Genomic DNA, 17792 nt, shown 5'->3' on the forward strand with positions numbered 1-17792 from the left:
AACTGGCAGAATAGCACCTCTCCAGTAGATACAGTGCCTACAAGTAGTATTCAACCCCCTGCAGATTTAGCAGGTTTGATAAGATGCAAATAAGTTAGAGCCTTCAATCTTCAAACAAGAGCAGGATTTATTAACAGATGCATAAATCTTACAAACCAACAAGTTATGTTGCTCAGTTAAATTTTAATACATTTTCAACATAAAAGTGTGGGTCAATTATTATTCAACCCCTAGGTTTAATATTTTGTGGAATAACCCTTGTTTGCAATAACAGCTAATAATCGTCTTTTATAAGACCTGATCAGGCCGGCACAGGTCTCTGGAGTTATCTTGGCCCACTCCTCCATGCAGATCTTCTCCAAGTTATCTAGGTTCTTTGGGTGTCTCATGTGGACTTTAATCTTGAGCTCCTTCCACAAGTTTTCAATTGGGTTAAGGTCAGGAGACTGACTAGGCCACTGCAACACCTTGATTTTTTCCCTCTTGAACCAGGCCTTGGTTGTCTTGGCTGTGTGCTTTGGGTCGTTGTCTTGTTGGAAGATGAAATGACAACCCATCTTAAGATCCTTGATGGAGGAGCGGAGGTTCTTGGCCAAAATCTCCAGGTAGGCCGTGCTATCCATCTTCCCATGGATGCGGACCAGATGGCCAGGCCCCTTGGCTGAGAAACAGCCCCACAGCATGATGCTGCCACCACCATGCTTGACTGTAGGGATGGTATTCTTGGGGTCGTATGCAGTGCCATCCAGTCTCCAAACGTCACGTGTGTGGTTGGCACCAAAGATCTCGATCTTGGTCTTGTCAAACCAGAGAACCTTGAACCAGTCTGTCTCAGAGTCCTCCAAGTGATCATGAGCAAACTGTAGACGAGCCTTGACATGACACTTTGAAAGTAAAGGTACCTTACGGGCTCGTCTGGAACGGAGACCATTGCGGTGGAGTACGTTACTTATGGTATTGACTGAAACCAATGTCCCCACTGCCATGAGATCTTCCCGGAGCTCCTTCCTTGTTGTCCTTGGGTTAGCCTTGACTCTTCGGACAAGCCTGGCCTCGGCACGGGAGGAAACTTTCAAAGGCTGTCCAGGCCGTGGAAGGCTAACAGTAGTTCCATAAGCCTTCCACTTCCGGATGATGCTCCCAACAGTGGAGACAGGTAGGCCCAACTCCTTGGAAAGGGTTTTGTACCCCTTGCCAGCCTTGTGACCCTCCACGATCTTGTCTCTGATGGCCTTGGAATGCTTCTTTGTCTTTCCTATGTTGACCATGTATGAGTGCTGTTCACAAGTTTGGGGAGGGTCTTAATTAGTCAGAAAAGGCTGGAAAAAGAGATAATTAATCCAAACATGTGAAGCTCATTGTTCTTTGTGCCTGAAATACTTCTTAATACTTTAGGGGAACCAAACAGAATTCTGGTGGTTTGAGGGGTTGAATAATAAATGACCCTCTGAATAAACTTTTCACAATTTAAAAAAAAAAACAAAAAAACAAACAACATTCTTTTTTTCTGCAGTGCATTTCACACTTCCAGGCTGATCTACAGTCCAAATGTCACAATGCCAAGTTAATTCCGAATGTGTAAACCTGCTAAATCTGCAGGGGGTTGAATACTACTTGTAGGCACTGTAAGTTTAGAGGTTTTTCTCTTTTATTTGACCTCATAAGAAGCAGTTGCAAAACTTGAATTGGGTGTTCTCTTGGAGGATAAGGAGGATCTAATGACATTGTATATATCATGTGAGCGCTTCAACGTATCAGCTACTGCTAAAAACTTCACAGTTCCATCGGACCAAACTGTCTTGACGGATAGAACTGTTAAAGCTGCAACGTTTACGTGATGTAAACAATGTTATAAGCTGTCCGGGATATACAGCCCTCGGCATGGAGGTGCCGATCTAAGTGATAAATATGTGCTTTTCTAATTTTTATTTATCACATTGTGGGCATACAAAAGTGGTTGCCCTCTTGTAGACAACCCCCTGATACTGTACAATAACTAGTCTCTTGGTTGCAGTTACAAAATAATTGCTTTCAGGAAAAGAAAACAGCATGTTGACGACCTTTGGCTTGCATGTCTGGGAAAGAGCAACAGGAAGAGCCAGTTCTGAAAATTCCCATCCTTAACATTTACAGTCAAGGAGTAAAATAAAAACTTCAGAATTTCCTGCCACCTATTTCCTGTAGATAAATTTGGCACCAACAACCTACTTTCCATTGGCTGAATATAGAAAATAATATAAAAATTAGGTTTTCTTCGTTATTTTTAAGACATCAAATTTTCTTCAATTTCTGTATATCTGTATAATATAACATGATCACATTATATCTCTGACATGCAGACCAAGATTGTACTGGATGTACACCTCAACCACTATGGGAACCTGATTTTCAGAGCTGTTTCTAATGCTTCTAACCAGGGATGGGAGATGTCCTCTTGGAGACCCTGGCTTTTCAGATTATTAGTCCAGTCAAAATACGGAAAAAAAACCCTTTACCCTGAACAAATTCCAAGAAAGCGTTTTATTGTTTTTTTTTGTAGTATTACATGTAGGGAAAAACATACTAAAAGTTTACCAAGATAGGGTTGCCACAAAGGGTCCAAATGTGACGTCAAAGAATATGGCTGCCAAAGCTGTAAAATGTTAAAGCAAGTTGAAGACAAAGTATTTTGCGACCATCCCGGTTTTGCAGACCTGTTGCAAAAACAGCAGTTGTATACTCGGACACTGACAGGGAAAAGTGACTTGAATTCTGTCATCACTTCTACCTGCCTTAGTGAAATTGTCCACCTCTTGTCCACCAAAAGAAACGGATTATCTGCTCACTCACGCACCAGTAAACTATGGCTAAATTACCAAAAGATGGTAGAAATTGCAAGGGAGCTTATCGAGGCCAATCGTACAGGATCCTGGCTGATGCACCTTCATGCTGTAGCCGAATGTTTGCCCATTCTTGCAGCTGCTGGGCATGGGAACTATGTGAAGGCCGCCTACCTTTACCTCCAGTCTATGACCACTCTGGAAGATGATATGCCATCAGTCTTCCATAGATTTATGAATGGCTTGCATGTTGTAAGGCGTACTGATCAGTACTGGGCAGGCCTGGGTTGCGAGCTAGTCATCGAGCTAGCTCTGATGCGCTTCCTAAAAACTGCAGGAGGACTCACCAGAGGAAGTGGAATGTCCGAACATCAGAGGGCCTTGTGGACTCTGTCTGTGCCAGTGTCCTCTTCCTACAGTGATGCAATGCAGGGTTTCACTCGCCAGAGCTTTGTCACCAGTGAACAACACAAGGAGGCAAGAACGTCAAGGACGAAAAGAGATCGTGAAGACCTGGAGAAAATTGCAGATAAACTCGAGACCTTTTCACCTTTCTCTGATGAAGTGTCTCTTCGCAACATTATCACCGGTGTAAATGCAAATAAGGATGTGAATGTCTATAACCTGTTCGCCATTGGCAGAGATATAGTGGCAAAAATGGAGGGTCAATCACTGTTTTCAGTTAAGTACAAGCGGTCAATGAAAGCCAAGACCCTGGCAAGGATGTACCAGAAGTGGAACATTATGTTCTTGACGGAGGTTCTCTTCTCCATCGACTGAAGTGGTCAGAAGGAAAGACATATTGTTCAATCGCAGAAGACTATGCATCTTTCACAGTAAAGCACTATGGTAAGGCTACGATAGTATTTGATGGTTACATTGGAGGACCAAACACTAAGGACATTACCCATCAGCGACGGCGCAAAAATCGAACAAGTAACAAAGTGAACATTGCTGAAGGAACGAAATTTGTCGGGAAAAAGGAGGACTTCCTTTCGAATGTGGAGAAGAAACAGTCTCTTATCAATCTTGTTTCACAGCGCATGAATGACAGAGGTTGCCACGTAATACAATCAGAGGGGGATGCAGATGTGGAGATTGTTAAGGCAGCGGTGTCAATGTCATTCAACAAAAGTACTAGTCTCATTGGCGAAGATACAGATCTTTTGGTGTTGTTACTTCATCACACGTCAACCAGCGATGGCAACAAGCTTTATTTCTACTCGGATAAAGGGAGTTTAAAGATAAAGATAAAGTTGGTTCAGCCAAAATCTTTGTTACACCTGAACGACTGCCACCGACCTCCTCTGCAACGAAGTATCATGCCCTTCGGAGTTACCGCCAAGTGATGCTTTGGATGGACAATGGTGAGGCCATGGACACTACTGAATGGGGATGGGAATTGCAGAACAACAGTCTAGTTCCAGTAATGATGGATACTTCACCCAAGCCAGAAACACTTCTGAAAATAATTCACTGCAATTGTTCTCGTGGTTGTAGTACATTTCGGTGCACTTGCAAAAGACACGGACTTACCTGTTCACGGGTATGCGGACCATGTCAAGAAGGGCATTGTGACTATATGAGTGAGGAAGCAGTGTCTGATGATGAAAATAGTGACTATTGACCTGACACGGTTATTCAGTGATGAAGTAGGTCTTAAAATGCACTGTGTATTAATTCTATAATTTCTAGAAATGTACATGTATGTCATGACGTCATTGATGACGTCATGCCCTCGCCTGTCCATGTAGTTAGCATAAAACTTTGTATAAAAATTGTTATATGAAAATATATGGTATAAAAAATGCAAACTCTTCTGTAACCTACAGCTACAGCTTTGAAAAAGGTAAATATTCGTTATTTTTAGTGCGATGGCTGTCATCGTCTTATGACGTCATAGTTAGGACCTTTGTGGTGATCAATTTTTGGAAAACTTTTAATATGTTGTTCCCCACATATAATAGTAATAAAGAAAATCATAAAACGCTTTCTTGGAATTTGTTCCGGGTCAAACCGTATTGTGACTGGACTATATACCCCTCTAACCTCAATCACATAATTTCTGCAGGACAGTTATCTGATCATTAGAATAATCATTTCTTTTGTTGCCCTAATGGGAAGCACTGCGGAACTTGCAGTATTAACAACCAAGAAGCAATGTCAAGTCGCTTAGCCAAAGAAATGGAACCGAACAGAACTTTTGTTTGTTTTTTATACCATAATTATGCAATAACTCCCAATGGTGTCCTTTGTGTTTAAGTACATATTTAACTCTTTTAGAGAATTGTACTATTTTGACCTTGAAGAAACAACAATTTTTGCAGCAATATTTTATTTTTTTTATCAACACAGCCACAAAAAGGGATTTATTTTTGTGGAGCAATTTATATTAAAGGCGGTATTTGTGACTTACATATTGATGAACCATGCAATGTGAGATTAGTGGGGGTCCAACAGCCAGTCCGATCAGGTGATATTTGCTCTAACAATGGCCAGATGTAAAGAATGTATGGATCAGAATACCTCAGCTCTCTACATTGTTTTGTGGCTGTTACCACTTACTGCACTTTATCTCTTTTCATTTGGGATGCAGGAGAAATGAGCTGGCTGATTGGTAGAAGTGCTGGATGTCAAATCATCTAGTATAAGGCTGTGTGCACACGTTGCGTTTTTTACCGCGGAAACGCTGCGTTTAAAACCGCAGCGTTTCAGTGGCAAATTGCATGCGTTCAGCTTTCCCAGCAAAGTGTATGAGAAAGCCGAAAAATCAGTGCACACGCTGCGTTTCTAAACGCAGCATTTTGGATGCCAAAAATCGGTGCGGAAAGAAAAGCAGCATGTCACTTCTTTTGTGCGGTGTGGCTGCGTTCTCTCCCCCATTGAATCAATGATCTGGGTCAGAACGCAGCTACACCGCAGTGAGCTGCTTTTTTGTTGCGGTCCACGGGCTTTGTCGGCATGCCAGAACGCAGGCATTTACCTGGAAGTGAGGTCAAGAGGTTTCCTGTTGACCTCACTTCCTGGCAAAGTCCTGGAAAGCCCCCGGTGTCGCCAAAGTGCCCGCCCCGACCCCCCCCCCCCGAAAATCCAACATGGCCGCGCGCACAGCAGCGCACCGGCCGCCCTACTCCTATGATTTCTGTCGCATGTGGTTTGAGACATGCGACAGAAAAATGCCCCCCAGGCCCTGCCAGGTCACCCCCTATTCCCCCCGGTATTCCCCCTTACCTGTCCGGTCGCAGCACTGATCCCCCGTGGCCCCCTCCTCCTTCACAGCAGACGACGGTCAGTGCGGTCACATGAGCAGAGCAGCTGACAGCCAGCACTGTGTTCAGAGAGCTGTGCTGGCTGCTCGCACTCTGCAGCTGTGACCCGGGGAGAGTGGGTGCAGATTTTTGGCACCCACTCTCCTCAAATGGACGGTCTGCCCTCCTAGAAAATGGGGGATACGTTCCCTGAACGTGCCCCCATATTCTAGAAGGTCCAGAGCCGACGTGGGACGTCCAAATGGATTTCTGCGGACCCATTTTTTTCAAATTTTTTTATTAAATTGGTGAACGAGGGAATGATTTGGGGAGTGTTTTTTCTAATAAAAAATGTTTTGTCATTTTTTTTGCTTTTGTTTACTGTCAATTAGTTATGTCTGGTATCTGATAGACGCCGTGACATCACTAATTGCTGGGCTTGATGCCAGGTGACATTACACATCTGATATCAACCCCATTTATTACCCCGTTTGCCAACGCACCAGGGCGCGGGATGAGTTGGGGCAAAGCGCCAGGATTGGCACATCTAATGGATGCGCCACTTCTGGGGCGGCTGTTGCCTGCTATTTTTAGGCTGGGAAGAGTCCAATAACCATGGCTCTTCCCACCCTGAGAATACCAGACCCCAGCTGTCAGCTTCACCTTGGCTGGTGATCTAATTTGGGGGGACCCCACGTTATTTTTTTTTTAATTCTTTATTTATAAATAAAAAAAAAAGCCTGGGGAGCCCTCCAAATTGATCACCAGACAAGATGAAGCTGCCAGCTGTGGTTTGCAGGCTACAGCTGTCTGCTTTACCCTGACTGGCTATCAAAAATAGGGGGGACCCCACGCCATTTTTTTCATTTTTTTTGGGATAAATACTAAGCTAGGCACCCCTTAGTGCCACATGAAAGGTACTAAAGGTGCCAGCTTAGAATATGCAGGCAGGGGTGGGACGTTATACAGTCAGGGCCAGAAATATTTGGACAGTGACACAAGTTTTGTTATTTTAGCTGTTTACAAAAACATGTTCAGAAATACAATTATATATATAATATGGGCTGAAAGTGCACACTCCCAGCTGCAATATGAGAGTTTTCACATCCAAATCAGAGAAAGGGTTTAGGAATCATAGCTCTGTAATGCATAGCCTCCTCTTTTTCAAGGGACCAAAAGTAATTAGACAAGGGACTGTAAGGGCTGCAATTAACTCTGAAGGCGTCTCCCTCGTTAACCTGTAATCAATGAAGTAGTTAAAAGGTCTGGGGTTGATTACAGGTGTGTGGTTTTGCATTTGGAAGCTGTTGCTGTGACCAGACAACATGCGGTCTAAGGAACTCTCAATTGAGGTGAAGCAGAACATCCTGAGGCTGAAAAATAAGAAAAAATCCATCAGAGAGATAGCAGACATGCTTGGAGTAGCAAAATCAACAGTCGGGTACATTCTGAGAAAAAAGGAATTGACTGGTGAGCTTGGGAACTCAAAAAGGCCTGGGCGTCCACGGATGAGAACAGTGGTGGATGATCGCCGCATACTTTCTTTGGTGAAGAAGAACCCGTTCACAACATCAACTGAAGTCCAGAACACTCTCAGTGAAGTAGGTGTATCTGTCTCTAAGTCAACAGTAAAGAGAAGACTCCATGAAAGTAAATACAAAGGGTTCATATCTGGATGCAAACCATTAATCAATTCCAAAAATAGACAGGCCAGAGTTAAATTTGCTGAAAAACACCTCATGAAGCCAGCTCAGTTCTGGAAAAGTATTCTATGGACAGATGAGACAAAGATCAACCTGAATGATGGGAAGAAAAAAGTTTGGAGAAGAAAGGGAACGGCACATGATCCAAGGCACACCACATCCTCTGTAAAACATGGTGGAGGCAACGTGATGGCATGGGCATGCATGGCTTTCAATGGCACTGGGTCACTTGTGTTTATTGATGACATAACAGCAGACAAGAGTAGCCGGATGAATTCTGAAGTGTACCGGGATATACTTTCAGCCCAGATTCAGCCAAATGCCGCAAAGTTGATCGGACGGCGCTTCATAGTACAGATGGACAATGACCCTAAGCATACAGCCAAAGCTACCCAGGAGTTCATGAGTGCAAAAAAGTGGAACATTCTGCAATGGCCAAGTCAATCACCAGATCTTAACCCAATTGAGCATGCATTTCACTTGCTCAAATCCAGACTTAAGACGGAAAGACCCACAAACAAGCAAGACCTGAAGGCTGCGGCTGTAAAGGCCTGGCAAAGCATTAAGAAGGAGGAAACCCAGCGTTTGGTGATGTCCATGGGTTCCAGACTTAAGGCAGTGATTGCCTCCAAAGGATTCGCAACAAAATATTGAAAATAAAAATATTTTGTTTGGGTTTGGTTTATTTGTTCAATTACTTTTGACCTCCTAAAATGTGGAGTGTTTGTAAAGAAATGTGTACAATTCCTACAATTTCTATCAGATATTTTTGTTCAAACCTTCAAATTAAACGTTACGATCTGCACTTGAATTCTGTTGTAGAGGTTTCATTTCAAATCCAATGTGGTGGCATGCAGAGCCCAACTCGCGAAAATTGTGTCACTGTCCAAATATTTCTGGACCTAACTGTATATATTTGACATCCATTCATCCATTGACGCTTTTTTGGCTGTGTGCCCACAATCAGGTTTTGCAGTGGTTTGGGCGCTGAGTGTTTTCCCTGCGTCCATAACGCTGCGTTGTGCAGTAGAAGCACAGTGGAAGGATTTTTGGAGATCCCATGCCCACTGTGCTTCTTTTCTCCGCAGCATAAACTGACCGGTGGCGTGGCTTCCCGAGCCTCAGCATGTCAATTTATGCTGTGGAGACGAGAGTGCTCTCTGCAGGTAGAATAGAGCTAAAGTCCACCGCAGCCTGAATCCAAATCGTGGGCATGGCCAGCTGCGTTCTCCCGTGGACAACACTCACATCTCTGCAGGAAGGCGGGCACTGTGTACTAGACGCCGTGTCGCTGGATCACGGCCACATAGCCTAAAAGTGAGAATATTGTTGCTACAGCAACATTTTGGGTGAAGTAGCTGTGGATTCAAAATGCTTAATATACTCCTGAATAAAATCCTTGAGGGGTGCAGATTCCAAAATGGGGTCACTTGTGGGGGTTTTCTGACGTATAGGTACCCAAGGGGCCCTGCTAATGTGACATGGTGCGCGAAGTTTATTTCAACTTTTCCAAAATTCAAATGGTGCTCCTTCCATTCCAAGCCCTCCCATTTATCCAAACAGAATGTGGAGAAGGAAATGACATCACAGGTTTTTTTTTCCAAAGGTCTGTGTTCAACCAACTTTATTAACACTGACAAATCTTAAAAAACGCACCTAAAAAACCGCATGAAAAACGCATGAAAAACGCATGAGTTTTCGATGCGTTTTTCTCAAAAAGCATTGTTTACAATTCTCCCCTCTGCCAGAGGGTGCGTTTTTTTCCGCGCTGAAAAAAAAGCAACGTGCGCACATAGCCTTAAAGGGTTTGTCTACTACTCGAACAAACCCTTCTGATTCCTTATGCTTCTCCACAGTAAAATAATAACACATACCTCCGGTGCCGTTGCTGTTCCAGCGGTGTTGGCACTGGCTCTCCCAAGGCTCAAGTGACATTGTTATGTTAGGCTGGTTTCACATCAGCGTTTTTTTGACAGTCTGCAAAAAAGCGCAAAACGCATCTTACAGGATCCGTTATCTGCTCAATGCAATGTCAATGGACTTGCGGCAATATGCGTTTGCATGCGTTTGCGTGCGGTAGTGTCAGGATCTGGTGAGTTGCAGATTTTTACCTTTTATCAAAAACACAACTTTTTTTTGTATTCAGTACAAACAGGGAGTGGCCCCCTTCTCAGCGAGCTGGACATTTCATTCTGTGAATCCCCCTGACTGTGTGTGTCCTGTTGGGACCCGGTCGCTCTCAGCCCTTAGCCACATTGAGGCCTATTTTAGACCCATGGTAAGGTTTTGATATTAGAGAGTGTAGGTACTATCCCAACTGGGTACACCTTGACGTTTGGTGGGATAGCTTTATGCTTTTTTTGATCAAAAACAGTGTTTACTAAGTACCCTATGTTTATATGCACTATGCTTTTATTCAGTTACAGCAGGGTATGTTTTCACAATTTTTTCCTTGGTTTCTCTTTGTCTCATGGCCAGTGTGAACATGGTCTCACAAGTTCCATGTATACCATCTCATACTCCGGCTCACTTTTTTGTTTTCAAAAACACAACTTGTTGCGTTTTTCATCTACGTCCAAAAACTACAACTCACTGCATCCTGTACATTGCGACAGTAGCTGCAAGGTATTTCAATGGGCGCCAGATCCGGTTTTAACAGTTGCGGTTGTATGCTGCAGGAAGGATCCTGTTTGCTGTACAGAACATGGCCTGAATATCACTCCCAGTCACTCTCTCACTCACTCTCTCACTCACACACACTCACTCTCACATTCACTCTCACTCACACACACACTCACTCTCACACTCACTCCCACACTCACAGTTACTCCCACACTCACCGCACGCAGCATCACCGCAAAAACACCGGCACTACCGCACGCATCATCACCGCACAAAAACCGGCACTACAGCCCCCATCATCACCACACACGCAGGCACTGCCGCATGCATCATCACCGCACACGCAGGCACTACCTCAGTGACGTCACCGCTGACAGCGCGACTCCCTTCTGTTGCTGTGTGGAGCTGACAGGCGCGGCGGTGTTCTACTGTCGCTCCTGTCAGCTTCATGTAGCAGAGCTGAAATCGTCGTGGGACCTCTGTGGATTACGTCAGACCTGGAGGGGTATTTGGGGGTTTTAATAAAATGGTGAAAGAGGGTTTTTTTTGTCTTTTATTCCAAATAAAGGATTTTTTCGGGTGTATGTGTTTATATACCAAAGGCTGGTTTCACATCAGTGTTTTTTTTGCCTTAAGGCAAAAAAACACAAACTGCATGTGACTGGATCCTGTTAAATTTGAGTAGAACACATGCAAACGCAAGTGTTATTTACTGGATCCTGTGACTTGCAGTTTATGAGTCATGTGGTTGGGAATGAGCTGAATGGGGCTGGGCGGGCATTAAAGTTGTGATCGGGAGTGAGCTGAATCTGCCATGACAGCGTGGATGCAGCTCTGGACGTGAGTGAGTGTGAGTGTGTGTGAGTGTGAGTGAAAGTGAGGGTGAGTGAGTGTGAGTGAGAGTGATAGTGATTGAGAGTGTGAGTGAGAGTGAGTGAGTGTGAGTGCAAGTGAGAGTGAGTGAGAGTGACTGTGTGAGTGAGTGTGAGAGGGAGTGTGAGTGAGAGTGTGTGAGAATGATATTCAGGCCATGTTCTGTACAGTAAACAGGATCTTTCCTGCAGCATACAACCGCAACTGTTAAAACCGGATCCGGCAGCCATTGAAATACATTTAAGTTGCGTTTTTGATAAAAGCTAAAAAAACTGCAACTCACCGGATCCTGACACTACCGCACGCAAACGCATGTTGCCGCAAGTCCATTGACATTGCATTGAACAGACAACGGATCCTATAAGGTGCGTTTTGCGTTTTTTTGCCGACTGGCAAAAAAACGTTGATGTGAAACCAGCCTTATGAGGCCAAACAGCACTGGCTTTACTTTCTCTTCCTTCAGACTAATCAAGACATCTGGTGAAAGTGAAAGCTGCATATGTTCTCTCACTTCCACTGGATATCAATTACATCCATAGGAGCGTGAAGCCAGACCTGATCGACCGCAGGGATCTCGAGAGATATTGTCACGTGATCCCCAGGAGAGCCAGAGCCAGTACCACTCGAATAGTTTTGACACCAGATGTAAGTATAAGTGTTATTATCTTAGTGGGAGTAAACATAGGAATTCTGAAGGGATTTCCTAAGAGCTAAATGAAGGTGTACTTGTTTCTTAGGCTGTATTCACATGCAGTGGTCAGCTTAAAATTTGAGTAGTCTTATGCAGTTGTGGTCTTTCCAATGTTTCCTACCCAATTGTTTAATCCTATATGAAAACAGATGTTTAACATGTAAATTGTGAAGGCATTATGATTGATCACGCAGTATTACATGTAAAACAGATGTTTCCCTGAAAAATAAGGAGATGAAGCAGGGAGACAATGAAACATGAGTTAAAAAAGTGGTATAAAGCCGCAGATTGGTCATTGTGTGTGAACCCAACTTTAGTGTCTTTTTTTTCCATTAATTATATTCGTTGTAAAACTCATAGACCTCTATTCACCGGATAGCCTTTCTTCAGAAGTATATGGTGAGGTTTCCCGCCTATTTCATACAGTTCTATGCAGTAAAAATGATGTAGTATAGCATATATCTTTTTTGGAATTCCATGTGTGATAGTTGTCACTGTTTGGCAAGTGTCCATAAAACATATACATTTGGATCTTTCATGATGAATGCAAAAAACACACTGTGAGAAGAGCCTTAGTATGCCTCTAACAATGTGCAGCATAATGTGACCTGCTGCATTCACCCACTCACCATATTTCTTCTGGGTGAAGACATGGAAATTGTGTGTGACTGGATGAGGGACTGGAGAAATCAGGAATCTACCGCGTCTTAAGCACTCTAGGAGAACTAATTAATCTCAGTTAATGATTCCTCTTTTGCAGTCCTTCCAGCTATAGATGACCTCTATAGAGATTTCTCTTCAGGTGTACTGTTACCAAGCATTTGCAGGACATCAATCCTCCCTGCAGCACATCTATCCTCTTTTACAGTATGTCTTCCCTATATGTGAAGCTAGTGAATCAGAGTGAAGAGCTTTATAACCATCATTAATGAGAGAGAGAGGACTGAATTCATACTTCCGTTGTTTTGCATCAGTCACAATCCGTTTTGTGACTGATGTGATGAATGCGTTGGAGATTGTGGTACAACTGATTGGACGGATCCGTTAAAAAAACTGATCCATTGTAGCAGTTTGTACCAGAATCCAGCTGTGGCCGCAAGTAACCTGAGTGACGTCTTCAGTTGCTGTGTGGAGCTCACAGCGAGCGACGGTGTTCTACTGCCGCTCACGTCAGCGTCCGATGTAGCAGAGCTGAATGCGTCGTGGGACATCGCATGGATTACGCCAGACCTGGAGGGGTATTTGGGATTAATAAAGTGGTTAAAAAGGGTGCTTTTTGTCTTTTAGTTCAAATAAAGGATTTTTTGGTGTTTGTGTTTATTTACTTTCACTACAGATTAATCATAAGGGGGTGTCTCATAGACACCTGCCATGATTAACCTAGGAATTAGTGGCAGCTATGGGCTGCCATTAACTCCTTATTACCCCGATTACCACCACACCATGACAATTCGAGATGAGCCGGGTAGTCCCGGGACTGTTGCATGTAATGGATGCGGCAAATCTGGGCGGCTGCTGGCTGATATTTTTAGGCTGGGGGGCTGCCCATAACGTGGGGTTCCCCATCCTGAGAATACCAGCCCTCAGCCATGTGGCTTTACCTTGGCTGGTATCAAAATTGGGGGGGACCGCACGCCGTTTTTTTAAATTATTTATTTATTGATTGTACAGCACGATATAGACCCGCCAATTGGCGGGTGTGATTGGTTGCAGTGCGACAGCTGTCACTCGGCGAGGGGGTGCATCTGACTGCAACCAATCATAAGCACCGGTGGGCGGGGGAAGCAGTGAATACGAGATGGAATAATAAGCGGCCAGCATTTTCAAAAGCAAAAAAAGCCGCCGGAGCAGTGAGATCGGTGAGTACCAAAGAGGGGGGGAGAGGGAGAGACCGACCGACAGACAGAGAGAGAGAGAGAGGGACCGACAGAGAGAGACCGACAGACAGAGAGAGAGAGAGACCATCAGCTTCCTGACTCTATTAGCTAGATTCACTTACAGCATGAATCTTAAATCCTTCTGAGAGGTTGAGTCCTGTGTCCACAGAGTTAAACATTGTGATGAATTTGTATTCCCAGACCCTGCAATGGCTCTGTGATCTGAAGTTGCCTTTTAATATGACAACTTTCATGTGGTTTATGCTGTGTCCTGGAGCACAGAAATGGCCATTATTTTAGTTAGCCATTTTAGTTGACCATTAAAAGTCAAACATTTCTGTGCTCCAGGACACAACATAAACCACATGAAAGTTGTCATATTAAAAGGCAACTTCAGATCACAGAGCCATCGCAGGGTCTGGGAATACAAATTCATCACAATGTTTAACTGTGGACACAGGACTCAACCTCTCAGAAGGATTCATGACCCATTATAAAATCTGAGAGGTCAGCTCCAGAGACTACAAGGGCACCAGGCCTCTGATCCTACATGGATATTGGGACAATAAAACTCACACCACTAATCAAAGCTAATTAAGGATTCACTTTCCAAGCTCAGTGTTTGTTTATTTAAATGTCCTTTTACTATGCATCGCTCTGCCCTGTTTTGTATATATATTTGTGTTTCTTCAGATATTTTGTCATACCATGCCTGAGGAAGAGACCTGAGATGTCTCGAAAGCTTGCTTTATAACATCATATTTTATTTTTATTTTAGTTAGCCATTAAAAGGTATCAGAACTACAAAATTTTAATTTTGTTTCTCTCACTGAGAGCAATCAATCATTTTTCAACTGGCTAACACGGTACCAAAATCTTTTTCTTTTAACTAAAGTTTATATTGTAACACAAGTGAAAAACAAATAAGTAGCAGAGCAATTTGCAAGTGTCCAAAAAACAAGTAGTAGAACAAGCCGGCTTACATAAAGCAAGGCGGGTCAGACAAGAACTACAGCAGGGGCTAGGCATCAGAAGCAGGAAGCAGCAGGAGGGCAGACGTTGGCAGAACCTCTGATGAGCAGCAACAGGTGAGTCACACAGACTTTGCTGGAGTAGATGGAGAAACTTGAGACACCACTAGGAGGAGGAAACCAGGCAGAATACTCAAGCAGAGGACTGGAGACTGGACTGATATTATAAAAGGCAAGAGGACACAGAACACATCGAGAAGAATAAAGCAGGGGACACCATCTTGGAAAAGGGCAAAAAGCCCAAACAGGATAGACAGAAAAAACAAAGTCCTGACAAGTAGCTGGGAGGTAGTATGGATTAGGGAACACTCACGGGAGCAAGACTCATGTCCTGTAGAGCAGGTACTATTACTGGTGGCGTTCCAGTAATGGCAGCACAAGGATATAGTGTCCTGCCCACCGAAACGAGGCAGATAGGAATAAACCCCTTCCTTTGGCCTATAACCCTGGGGAGAGATACATGTCTTGGCTCAGCGGTGTTTGAGCCTGACACTGACATGACAGTCAGATACAGTAATCATACAGAGCTGCTATGAGCAAGCCTGAGAGAATCCTACAAGAGCTTAAAAGGGAACCTGTCATTAACTTTTAACTATAAAATCCATAGCCACCAGTTCTCCAGCCTCTTAATTCATTTCTAACAAAAAAAGCTTTGACATTATCCACCACTACATTCTAATGTGCACTAAAGGGCCCCCTCCCTGCCTTGTAACACCGCCCTCAACTCATGATTGGTGCAGACACCCAGCACTTTGCACATGCATGCCTGAGGCTTTGCAATGTGGAAGATGTAGAAGATGTCATTCACATCATTCATACATGGCAGATTATCATGCACATTACAATGCTGCACTGCAAAACTTTAAAGTATTTTTAAGGCTTGTAGTGCTGCCTTTAATGTAAAGTAGACTTTTTAGAAATGTATTTTTAAAAGCTGGAGAAAGTGAGAGCAATGGCTTTTATATGAAAAACCTAATCACAGGTTCTCTATAAAGGGAACCTCTCTGAATTATTTTATTACTGAATCTTTAGGCTATATAGATATAACAATAAAGAGGATACATGTTTTGTAATAATCCGATGATCCAGCGCTTAAAAAATCAAGCTTTAAAGCCACATGCAAATTAGCCTATAAGAGCCCTGGTGGCATGTAAATGGTACAGTGGAGATCAAAATTAGAGAACATACAATTTTGTAAATGTTAAGGTCATTGTGACTGCAGTTTCCTCATGTTAGGATATAATCATATCCTAACATGAGGAAACTGCAGTATTTTAAGCTTATTTCATTAATTGAATTGTTTCAAAAGCACATAATAAAAATATAAATGAGTTAAATGAAAAAGAACACTGATCAAAATTAGAGAACACTTTCAGATACCTGCAAGTAATTGATGTTAATCTGGCACCTGGTGCTAACTTCCTCAATTAATTGACAAACCCTATTTAACTGGCAGCCTAACTTTCCAGTAACTTTTCAAAAATGGTGTGCTGTCCCAAAGTGACTGAAACCCTCCGTCAGCAGGTTGTCCAGATAAAGGGGAAATGGGCCACTCTATTAGCCATAGCAAGATAAGTTGGTCACTCCAAGTCTGTGATTTCAAGAATATTTTATCTTTACAACATCACAAATTCTTTTAAGTGCCCCAAGAAGGCTGGTCGCCCTTAAAAGACGAATGCAAGCGAGGACAGGATAATGTGGAGAATCTGCATGAATAATCATTTCAACACTGCAGGTGGAATTGCTCCCCAGTTCAGCACTGAACAGGGTAAGGATCTGTCTCGTCATACAATGTCAAGACGTTTAAGAGCATTTGACTGAAAGCCCACTCTGCAGTGACCAAACCTATCATTAGCAAAAAGAATCAAAAGGCTAGACTCACCTTTGGTGAGGAGCATGTTGTGTGGACAGAGAAGTGGTCCACAGTTCATTTTAGTGATGAAAGCAAGTTTAATTTATTTGGGTCTGATGGGAAACATTATATCTATCCACAAACTGAGGAAAGACTAAACCCAAAGTGTGTTAAGAAGTCAGTGGTGGAGGAAGTGTCATGGTTGGGGAATGTTTTCTGCAGCAGGAGTTGGACCTCTCATACAGAACCTTCTTCAACAGCATCTGGTTCCTAAAGTTTGCTTTACACGTGTCGATATGTTGTGCAATCGCATTTGCGATCGCACCCACCCCATCATTTGTGCGGCACGGGCAATTTGTTGCCCGTGTCGCACAAAGTCGGTAACCCCCATCACACGCACTTACCTTCCAAATGACCTCGCTGTGGGCGGGGAACATCCTCTTCCCGAAGGGAGACGGACGTTCGGCGTCACAGCGACGTCACACAGCGGCCGGCCAATTAAAGCGGAGGGGCGGAGATGAGCGGGACGTAAGTGTGACATCCTGGCCGGGTCAGGTAGTCACAAATAGGCCCCTGCACTACACCTTTCCCTCACAGGTGACATCAGCCAATCTTAAAACCCTAGTCACCCTCCTCAATGCCTGCTAGACACACCAGGGGGCGGAACCAGGCAGTTGGAAGACGCCGACCAAGGAGCGTAGACAGCCCAGGGCAGGAAAAGTAGAGAGATCTGTGCTAGAGTTCAAGTTGGAGAGGAGTGTGGGCTGGAGCTGTGTGCAGCTCCAGCAGAGGAGAATACTCCAAATTGAACAAGTACCAGGGTAGGAGCCCTGGTGCCATTGGCTAGGAGCCAGACTGCTGTCTCCGTCTGCAGGAGCCGGGAAGACAGCTCGGTGGAACCGAGGTGGACTGGGATAGGGTAGTGGCCCGCCGGTACCAACCCGGGGAACCGACTCGGAAACCGGAGCACACAGGGGGGTACTCAGACCCTGAAGCTAGGTCCAGAAGCTACTGGAACTGGTTAATTAACTGATTGAGGTCAGGACTAGAGGTCCTGTCCAACCCAAAGTCCCTAT

At 43.9% G+C, this 17792-nt stretch overlaps 1 protein-coding gene across 3 annotated transcripts in view; it reads right to left on the reverse strand.

Annotated features, from left to right (window-relative positions):
* Positions 1-17792, reverse strand: part of UPP1 (uridine phosphorylase 1) — a 178422-nt gene that overhangs the window by 122268 nt on the left and 38362 nt on the right. The window contains exon 2 of one of the 3 annotated variants that reach the window (XM_075316558.1): positions 9645-9747. The exons of the other annotated variants lie outside the window; for them this stretch is intronic. The gene's annotated coding sequence lies outside the window, so the exon portion shown is untranslated. The remainder of the gene's footprint in view (positions 1-9644; positions 9748-17792) is intronic. 3 annotated transcript variants of the gene reach the window in all.

This window comes from Anomaloglossus baeobatrachus, chromosome 6 (assembly GCF_048569485.1).
Source record: "Anomaloglossus baeobatrachus isolate aAnoBae1 chromosome 6, aAnoBae1.hap1, whole genome shotgun sequence".
Lineage (NCBI taxonomy): Eukaryota > Metazoa > Chordata > Amphibia > Anura > Aromobatidae > Anomaloglossus > Anomaloglossus baeobatrachus.